Genomic DNA, 10279 nt, shown 5'->3' on the forward strand with positions numbered 1-10279 from the left:
AGGACATAAAACATAGTCAATAAAGCATGAATCCTGATCTAAATAATTTCAAAGACGTTACCAGTTCATAACATTAGGCATTGGAATTTCAACTTGTAAATCCCAAGTGAGATAAGTCTGTCCATAGTCATGTTCATTGACTCATATGTTTATATTTGAAACATAATAATCTTGGTAATTCTAGGGTTTCTTTAATAGGAACATTTTAGTGGATTAACATGGGAGCTCAATGTGATCATGTTCACTTGTGTATAATAAGGTGAGTTATGCATGAGAAAAATGTAAGTGTCCTATGGCATGAATGGTTGGCTATTTGTAAGCTGCAGGTTCTCTTCATTCTGTTGTTACAAATTTACCTCTGACATTGTATTTTTTTGTTTTGTTTTGGTTTTGTTTTTGGTATTTGAGACAGGGTTTCTCTGTAGCTTTGGAGCCTATCCAGGAACTAGCTTTTGTAGACCAGACTGGTCTCGAACTCACAAAGATCTGCCTGCCTCTGCCTCCCAAGTGTTGGGATTAAAGGTGTGTGCCACCATTGCCTGGCTATACTTTTAATTACTGTATATTACTGTATATTGATCATACCCATTCACAATTACTCCAACTGCCCCTAAAAACCCTCACAGCATCTTCCTCCTGACTTTTTCTGTTATTAATCCCCTGAGTTCAAGTAATGTTATTCATATAAGTTTTTGAAATTTAATGGAAGTGAATATGCCCTTCTGCCAAAAGGATTTATTTATCTATAGTAACCAGATAGAAGCGATAAGATAACTCACATAGTACTTCAAATCAGCAGTCTCAATAATTAAGAGTCTTATTTTGAAAGACTCTTTTTTTTTTTCAAATCAATAGAAAGAAGATGGCACAGTATCTACATGCAGGCAAAATAAGAAACTTCATGAAATTCAGCTCTGATGTTGCATTTCTGTAATCCTTAACACTCCAGATGCTAAAACAAGGTTTTTGGAAATTTAATGAGTCTCTGGATTACATATCTATGTCCAAGGTAGCCCAAACTACACATATTGATACCTTGTTTCAAGAAAAAGAACACAGACAACCTATTATGAGAGAGTTAGGAGCAATCTCTCATGCCTTAGGGAGTATTGTGAATTAAGACTGACAGCCCAAAACACACTGTGACTCCCCAAGCCCACACCCAGCATTTCTTAAAAAAAAAAAAAAAAAAAAAAAACAGGGTGACATAGGCCCTGCCCCTGCTGTGGTTTCAGAGAGTCCTATACAAGGCAATTCCTACAAGGCAATTCAGCCCACTTTTCTCTCTTTTCCCGGAATGAAGGCCTGAGTGGGAGGCTGGGGAACAGCAGTGAAGGGGAAAAGCTGTAGCTGGGTGAATATAGATACAGCTCATAAAAACTGGGGAGAATTCATGCCAAGTCTGCTCACAGGTTGTTGTGTCAGAATGTTTGAGGTGAAAGGGGATGCAGAGCAGACAACTATGTCCCTTTTATGAATTCTATGTGAGTCACAGTGGGTCTAAATGGCAAGTGATTCCCACATTTGTAGACAGGAGATATAGTGAGCCTTCATATAACATATCCAGTGCTTATCCTAAAGGAGATTCCTATAGGAAAGGACCAGAGGGAGCTTTCAAAGGTCATAGAATTCAAGCATATACTTCTGCTTCTTCTTTTGAAATAGGATGTTTGACCTTGGGAGTGGATGCCTTTAGGATACTTGGTCTAGGGTAGATTCACTGCCTAAAAAACAGAATGATTTTCTCAAGAATTAACAACTTGATATCTCAAGTATTGTGACAAATAACTGTTCTGGTTGTCCTTTGTATCATATTCAAGCAGTCTTTTGCCTTCTTCCCCATTTCGTATTGGGGCATAAAAGTGCATGGAAAAATAAACACAGGCAAACTCAGAAGTCAGAACTTGGTATACAGGAGGCACTTAGTTGCCCTCCCTATACTATGTCTCTGTGTTTCCTTATCTCTGTTCCTCCTACCTAACATTTCTAATCCTCATGCACCTACCCTGGAATGTATGATCCTGCATTGGCTAACATTGTGGCAAAAGTCACTCCAGAAAGGTGACCTGTGACATATGGCAAACCAACATGGCATAGCTTATAAGGAGACTATTAAAGAAAACCACAACCAATCCAAATATAGTTTTATGGAACCCGGTCCCAGTGGATACATCTAAAGTACAACTTCCACATCTAAGGATTGTGGATCATTATGGAAGAGAGGATAGAAAAAATGTAGAAGTCAGAGGAATATGGAGTTTTCTGTGAGACTGTGTCTCATAGTAATGTCTGAGGCTACACACATAATGTTATCAACATGACAGCCCAAGTGTGACCATAACAAGGACATCAACAATAGACATGCTAAGAACAGGGAAAAGTCCAGGAGGCCTCAGCCCTACAGAAAAAAACTTATAGGTAGCCAAGAAGTGCTCAGACTGGGAGACATAGTCTTCCTCAGAGAATAACACACCAATTTGTTATCCAACACCAAATGGTCATACCTGAAAATGTATATTCAAGTAGCATTGTATTGACTCAGCGGGATGTGATTATGATTATGTATTTAGAAATATGTGTGTGTGTGTGTGTGTGTGTGTGTGTGTGTGTGTGTGTTGAAACTGAAAGAGAACCAGGAGGGAGGACATGTGGGTGTTTGGAGGGAAGGGAAGGGAGTCATGATATAATTATAATTCTAGAAAATAAAATAATAATAATTATAACATTAATTTGTGTGTTTGCATGCTTATGAATGGATGTACACCCATGCATATAAACATATCACAGTGTATGTGTGAAGATCAGAGGGCTTTCATACTGGGTCCCATTTTGTTGGAGACCACTTGTTTGTTCGTGGACACCCAGACCCAAAATAATCACACAGAAACTAGATTAATTAAAACCTTGCTTGGTCTATTATCTTAGGATTCTTATTAACTCTTTTATCTTAAATTAACCTGTTTTTATTATTCTGTGTATCTCCACAAGGCTGTGCTAACCAGATAAAGTTCCAGGTGACTGTCTCCTTTGGCAGCTACATGACATCTCCCTGACTCTGTCTACTTTCTCTATCTCTGTTCACGTTTCCCACCTGGCTTTATTCTGCCCTGCCATAGACTCAAAGAAACTTGTATATTAACCAATGGTAATAAAATCATATTCACAGCATATAGAGGGGAATCCCACATCACCTAACCTTTCTGTCTAAATGAAAAGAAAGGTTTTTAACATAGTAAAATTACATATAACAAAACAGCAAGAATTATAGTTACCCATAGGCTTGCTGTAATTTGCCTTTATTATGTTTAGGAAAACTTTTATTGTGAAGGGCTATTAGATTTTGTCAGTCTTTTCCAGCATCTAATGAAATTATTATTTTCTTTTTTTTCTCTCGGTTTCTTTATATGGTAGTTTACAATGACAGATTTTCATATGTTGCACCATTCCTGAACGACTGGGAGGAAGCCTACTTGATTATGGTGGATGATCTTTTTGATATTGTTCTTGGATTTTTTTCTGCTAATATTTTTATTGAGTATTTTTGCATCAATGTTCATGAATGAAGTTGTTCTGTAATTCTCTTTCTTTATTGAATCTTTCGTGTTGTATGGGTACCAGGGTGACTGTGGCCTCACAAAAAGAATTTGGCAATGTTCCTTCTATTTCTGTTTTATAGAATAATTTGACGAGTCTTACAATTAGCTCTTCTTTAAAATCCTGGTAAAATTCTGTGCTGAAACCATCTGGTCCTAAGTTGGGTTTTTTTGTTGTTGTTGTTGGTTTTTTTTTTTTTGGTTATTTTTGTTGTTTGTTTGTTTGTTGCAAGTTTTAATGAATTCTAGTTCCTTAGTGATTATAAGTCTATTTTTATTTTTTATCTGGTCTGTATTTAATTTTGGTATGTGGAACCTATCCAGAAAATTTTCCATTTCTTTTAAATTTTCCAATATTGTGGGGTACAGATTTTTGAATTATGATCTGACAACTCTTTGTGTCTGTTGTTATATCCCCACTTTCCTTTCTGATGTTCTTGATTTGTATATTCTCTCTCTCTCTCTCTCTCTCTCTCTCTCTCTCTCTCTCTCTCTCTCTTTCTGCTTTTTAGTTAGCTTGGAAAAGGGTTTCCCTATCTTGTTGATTTTTTTCAAAGAACTAACTTTTTGGGTTGGAGTTTTCCTTCTAGTAACTTCTGTAGGGATGGATTTGTGGATATATATTGTTTAAATTTTACTTTGGCATGAAATACCTTGTTTTCTCCATCTTCAATGATTGAAATATTTTCTGGGTATAATAGTTTGGGCTGGCATCTGTGATCTCTATACATCTGTAAGATATCTGTCCAGGCCTGTCTAGCTTTTAGAGTCTCCATTGAGAAGTCAGGTGTAATTGCCTTTTATATGTCACTTGGCCTTTTTTTTAGCAACTTTTAATATTCTTTTTTAAATTTTATATGGCTTTGATTATTATGTGCCAAGGGGAGTTTTTTTCTGTTCCCATCTTTTTGGTGTTCTGTAAACTTCATGTAACTATGTAGGCATGTCCTTATTTAGGTTGAGAAAAAATATCTTCTATGATTTTGTTGAATATATTTTCTGGGCCTTTGAGCTGGCATTTTCTCTTCTATCCCTATTATTCTTAGGTTTGGTCTTTTCATAGTGTCACAGATTACCTGAATATTTTAGTTAGGAATTTTTTAGATTTAACATTTTCTTTGACTGATGAATCTAGTTCCCTTATTATATCTTCAATGCCCAAGATTCTGTCTTCCATATCTTATATTTGGTTGGTGGTGTTTGCATCTATAGCTCCTGTTCACTCACCCAGATATCATTTCACACAATTCCCTTGGCTTGTGTTTTCTTTATTGCTTCTATTTCATTTTCAAGTCTTGAATTATTTCCTTCACCTTTCTTTTTTCTTTAAAGGGATTTATTGGTTTCTTCCATTTTTGTTTGTCTTTTTCTCAATTTCTTTAATGGTCCCTCTTAAGGACCTCTATCATTTTCATAAGGCTTTTGTTGTTGTTGTTCATTTTTCTTATGCTTAAGATGTGTTAGAATGTTAAGGTTTTGTTGTAGAATCACTCACTGGCTTTTGGTGAGGCAATATTGCTCTTCTGTTATTGAACTTGCCTAAAACTGACACCATCCTTCAGGGTTCCTGCTTCATGAAAGAGTCTGCCAGACATTCTGCAGGACACAGAGAAGGCAACTGATGGACTTTGCCATTACAAGGCAGAACAAATCTTCAAATTTCCTGCTTCATGGAAAAGTCTGCCAGATACTATGGGCTAGTAGGCCTAAGATGAGTGTCTGCAATGTTACAGAAGAACTTTGGGTGACTGTCCAGGCAGTGAGATGTCTCTGTAAATTCTAGAGTTTTGGAAGTTGCTTATAATGCATTTCCTGTTTACTTCGGTAATATTAAAACTTGCTGAAGTCTTTGATGAAGTTGAAGAATAGATGGTTATAGTTTTTCTTAGTTATGATAAAAGATAACATAGATATAAATATTGTAACTGTAATTCTTTCTTGATACCTGTTTTAAAGTTAAAACCTTCCTTTTTATTTAAACAGTAAAAAGGAGGTGATGTGGGAAGTCCTTCTGTCTATGTGTTGTTTTTATTGGTTAATGAATAAATCTGTTTAGGCCAGTGGCATAGCAGAACAGAGCTAAATGGGAAAAACTAAACTGAATGCTGGGAGAAAGAAGGTGGAGTCAAGGAGTTGCCATGTAGCCACCCGAGGGGAAAGATGTGAGTTGTTGGCTGGAACCTTGCCAGTAGGCAATGACCCTCATAGTAAAATATAAAATAATAGAAATGGGTTAACCAAAGATATAAAATCTAGCTAGCAGTATACTTAAGTGATTGGCCAAGCAATGATTTAAATAATATGGTTTCTGTGTGATTATTTTGGGTTTAAACAGCTGGAGCAAACAAGTGGCCTCCTACAAAATTGTGTTTTTACATTGGGGTTTAGGCATCAAGATTTGGAATGATTATAGGTTTAGCTCTTGATTCCTGAATTTATCTTTGTTGGGTAGATTTTTTTTCCTTTGTTTTCTGTTTCCTCTCTGGTCTTCTGGTCAAGGATTCTGATGACTGGCAAGTCTTCAGGTCTAATAATTTGTCTTTGATGAGGGATTATCCTCTATATGATATGAATATGCTTTATTACCATTGGTTAATAAATAAGCACCTTTGGCCTATGCAGGGCAGAATAGAGTGAGGTGGAAAAAGTAAGCTGAATGCCAGGAGAAAGAAGGCAGAGTCAGGCAGATGTTATGTAGCTGCTGAAGGATAAAGAAGCTGGAACCTTACCAGTAGGTCAAAGGCTTGTGGAGATGCACAGATTAATAGAAATGTTTAATATAAGATGCAAGAGCTATCTAGTAATACACCTAAGTTATTGGCCAAACAGTATTGTAATTAATAGAATTTCTGTGTGATTATTAAAGTTTGGGTGTACAGGAAACAAACAAACAGCCTCCTTCTACATGTTTTGGCTTGTCTTTTGGGGTCCTTGGACTCATAGATCCAGTTTTTCTTCTGGTAAATTTCTGAGGCTATGGGCAATTGGATGGGGGAATGGTATGTGCCCTGGGTATCAGGGTCTGAGAATTGGGGCAGCTCAGCTGGGATGCAGGTCTCTTACCTGTTCATGAGATTGGTGTGAACTGTGTCTGGGCCTCTGGAGTCTACTGGAGTTGTGGGGAGTGCCTTGCTTTAGGAAGGATGATGAGATTGGAGGGGGTGGGCAGAAGGGTGGGTCTTGGAGGAACATAATCCATAGAATGGCAGTTCAGGTGGCAGGTGGGTCACTTATCCACTCGTTGACTGGTGATCTACTATTCTATTTTCAATCTGTTCTTTATTGAATAATATTAAAATTTCTAGCACTCACCTCTAAAGTACTTCTAAGTGTTAATTCATGTATTCTCCAGTTTTAAGCACCCCGCCTATTAAGAATTGTGCTCCATTATATGTCTTCATGGTTCTTGAAACTATGACCTTATGTGCTTTCTCAGAATCCTGAAGTGAAATATTAGAAATTCAGTATTCTAATGCATGTTGGAAGAAAACAAGGTCAGAACTGTAAGATTTTGTTCATGTAATTTTGTCATATTACAGAATACAGAATAACCCTAATTTGAGGACTTCCCTTTCTCTTTATCTACCACTTGTCTGTTTTGGTAAAAAAAATAATTAAATTATATATTATATATGTATGCTGTACAACATGTTGTTTAAAATCATATATATATAGTAAAATGTTACAATATTGAAGCAAATTGAAATAGTTTTGTCATGATTTATAGATATGACAAAAGTGTAACTATGTCATGCTTCACTGAGATTAAAACTTTTATTTACAAGACATATTGGGAAAAATGAAAAATAAAATAACAGAAATATGAAGAACACAGAAAACAAAAGGAGCATCTGTAAATAAAAATAAAACTCTCTTAAGACAGGGTTTCTCTGTGTAACACTCATGGTTGTCCTGGAACTAGCTCTTATAGATTAGGCTCAAACTCACAGAGATCTGCCTGCCTCTGTCTCCTGAGTGCTGGGATTAAAAGTGTGTCACCACTGTGCAGCAAAAATAAAAACACTCTTAACATGACAATAAGAAATAATAAGTCTAACTTAAAAATACATATGCTACTTGAACATATATTTTATGAAGTATTTTATTGCAGCTGGGAGTAGATATTTTCAATATAATTATCTGCTAATGAAATGCAAATGTGATACAAAGTGGTATTCTGCATATATTACAATGGCTCAGAAGATAATTGTTAAAGTATCAAATGCTGATGTGGATTTGAAGCTCATGGTTCAGTCATAAATTGAAAGTTGTAAGCAAAATGGTCTGAGATGTCTGCAAACCAACTTGCCAGTTTATATCAAACAAAACACATTTTCCACATAATCAAACAGTTGTGCCCTCAGGGTTTCTTATAAAGAGAAAACAACTGTTTCATAAAAATGTGCATAGTAACTTAATTTTCAGTAGCCCAGCAAAACAGATGCTCCAATAATCCTTCAATAAGTAGACAAATTAAAATATCTCAGATACCTTGATGAAATAGAATTAAAAATAAATTATGTTCCATAAAACCACCTGAATAGATCTCAGCATCATTATGCTGCGTGAAAAAGTCAAGCTAAAAGTCAAATTTTATAATGCTCCAAAATTCTGTTGTTGTGGGCTGTTTATTGCTCTTTAGGCTTTTTAGGGGGAGAGTACCACCCAAGTCCCCCAAAAAATCACCTCCTAGTTATGAATGCTTGTCCTTAACTTGGATTGTTTCTTGCTTGCTTTTCTTAAATTATCCTGACTACCTTTCACCCCTGGACTTTTGTCTTTCTCTTACTTCTGTATACCTTACTTTCACTCTTGCTCTGTGACTGGCTGGGTGACTGGCCCCTAGCATCCTCCTCTCCTTGTTCTCTCGTTGTTCCTCCCCTTCCTCAGGTCTCCTTCTATCAATACCTCTGTCTGCCAGCCCCACCTATCTTTACTCCTACCTCACTATTGGCTCATGCATCTTTTTATTAGGACCATCAGGTGTTTTAGACAGGGAAAGAATCACAGCTTCACAGAGTTAAATGCAGTATAAACAAAAGTAACATACCTTAAAATAATATTCCCGGCGGTGGTGGCGCACGCCTTTAATCCCAGCACTTGGGAGGCAGAGGCAGGCGGATCTCTGTGAGTTCGAGACCAGCCTGGTCTACAAGAGCTAGTTCCAGGACAGGCTCCAAAGCCACAGAGAAACCCTGTCTCGAAAAACCAAAAAAAAAAAAAATAATAATAATATTCCCCAACATTTTGTATACATAAAATTTGTATCATGACAGAATTTTAGTAATGGAGAGTTTAAGGGAGAAATGTACAATTTAAGTAGGTAGAATGAGGTCCTTTTTCTATGGAAATACTTTATTATTTTGATTGTAGTAATGCTTACATGAATGTAGTAGTGGGAGCCTATTTAAGGGAGACGTCCCCAGTTAGTTCCTTGGGCAGCTGAGGAGAGGGAGCCTGAAAAGGCCAGTTCCTATAGCCATACTGATGAATTTCTTGCATATCACCATAGAACCTCCACCTGACGATAGATGAAGAAAATGACAGAGCCCCACATTGGAGCACTGGACTGAGCACCCAATATCCTGATGAGGAGCAGAAGGAGGGAGAACATGAGAAAGTCAGGACAGAGAGGGGTGCGTTCACCCATGAAGACGGTGGGACAGAACTAAAGGGAGATCACCAACTCCAGTTGGAATGGGACTGATGGATCCTGCGACCAAACCCGTCTCTCTGAATGTAGCCAACAGCGGGGGCTGACTGAGAAGCAAAGGACAATGGTGCTGGGCTCTGATTCTTCTGCATGGACGGGCTCTGTGGGAGCCTTCTCAGCTTGGTCGATCACCTTCCTGGACCTGGGGGGAGTTGGGAGGACCTTGGTCTTAGCTTAGAGTGGGGAACCCTGATGGCTCCTCGGCCTTGAGAGGGAGGGAGAGGAGGTATGGGTGGAGGGGAGGGGAGGGAAGGGGGAGAAGGAGAGGAGGAAAGGGGGTGGAGGAGGGGAGGGAGGGGGAAGGAGGAGGGGAGGAGATGGAAATTTTTAAATATAAAAAAATAAACCATGAGGAAAAAAAAATAAATAAAACATTTGTATCTCAACCTTTAAAATTTAAAAAAAAAAAACATCTCCTAGGATAGTTACCACTTATATTAGTCATTGTTTGTCACTGTGACAAAATATCTTTAAAATATTTAAAATAATTCTGTTAAGCTCATTGTTTCTAATGATAGTTGTCATAATTTCCATGGACCTCTAGTAAGGCAGAATGTCACAGAGGAGTAGACAGGGTGCATTATAGAGAACGGCACAGTTGCTCAATTTCAGGTGACTGAAAAGGAGAGATATTGAAGGAAATGGACAGAATATTCCCTTAAATAGTGAAAAGGCCACAGGGAAACAATTCCTACTACTAGGCCCCACCTTTTTCCCTCATGAGTTATTGGTACATGATATGAAATCATTAATCTATTGTGAGTTAACCCACTAATCATGTCAAAAACATCTTGATTCAATCACATCTTTTATAATATTTCAAGTTTATAGGGTTATTGCTGAAAAAAAATTGCTTTCATGGTCCTTTGTGTAATTATGGAATTCCACCATGTCAGGGAAACAAGCTTTATCTATGAAAGTATTATATACTTTTAAATATATCATTTGAAAACTTTTCTTGGGGGTGGTCTTT

The sequence above is a fragment of the Arvicola amphibius genome, chromosome X (genome assembly GCF_903992535.2).
Source record: "Arvicola amphibius chromosome X, mArvAmp1.2, whole genome shotgun sequence".
Taxonomy (NCBI): Eukaryota; Metazoa; Chordata; class Mammalia; order Rodentia; family Cricetidae; genus Arvicola; species Arvicola amphibius.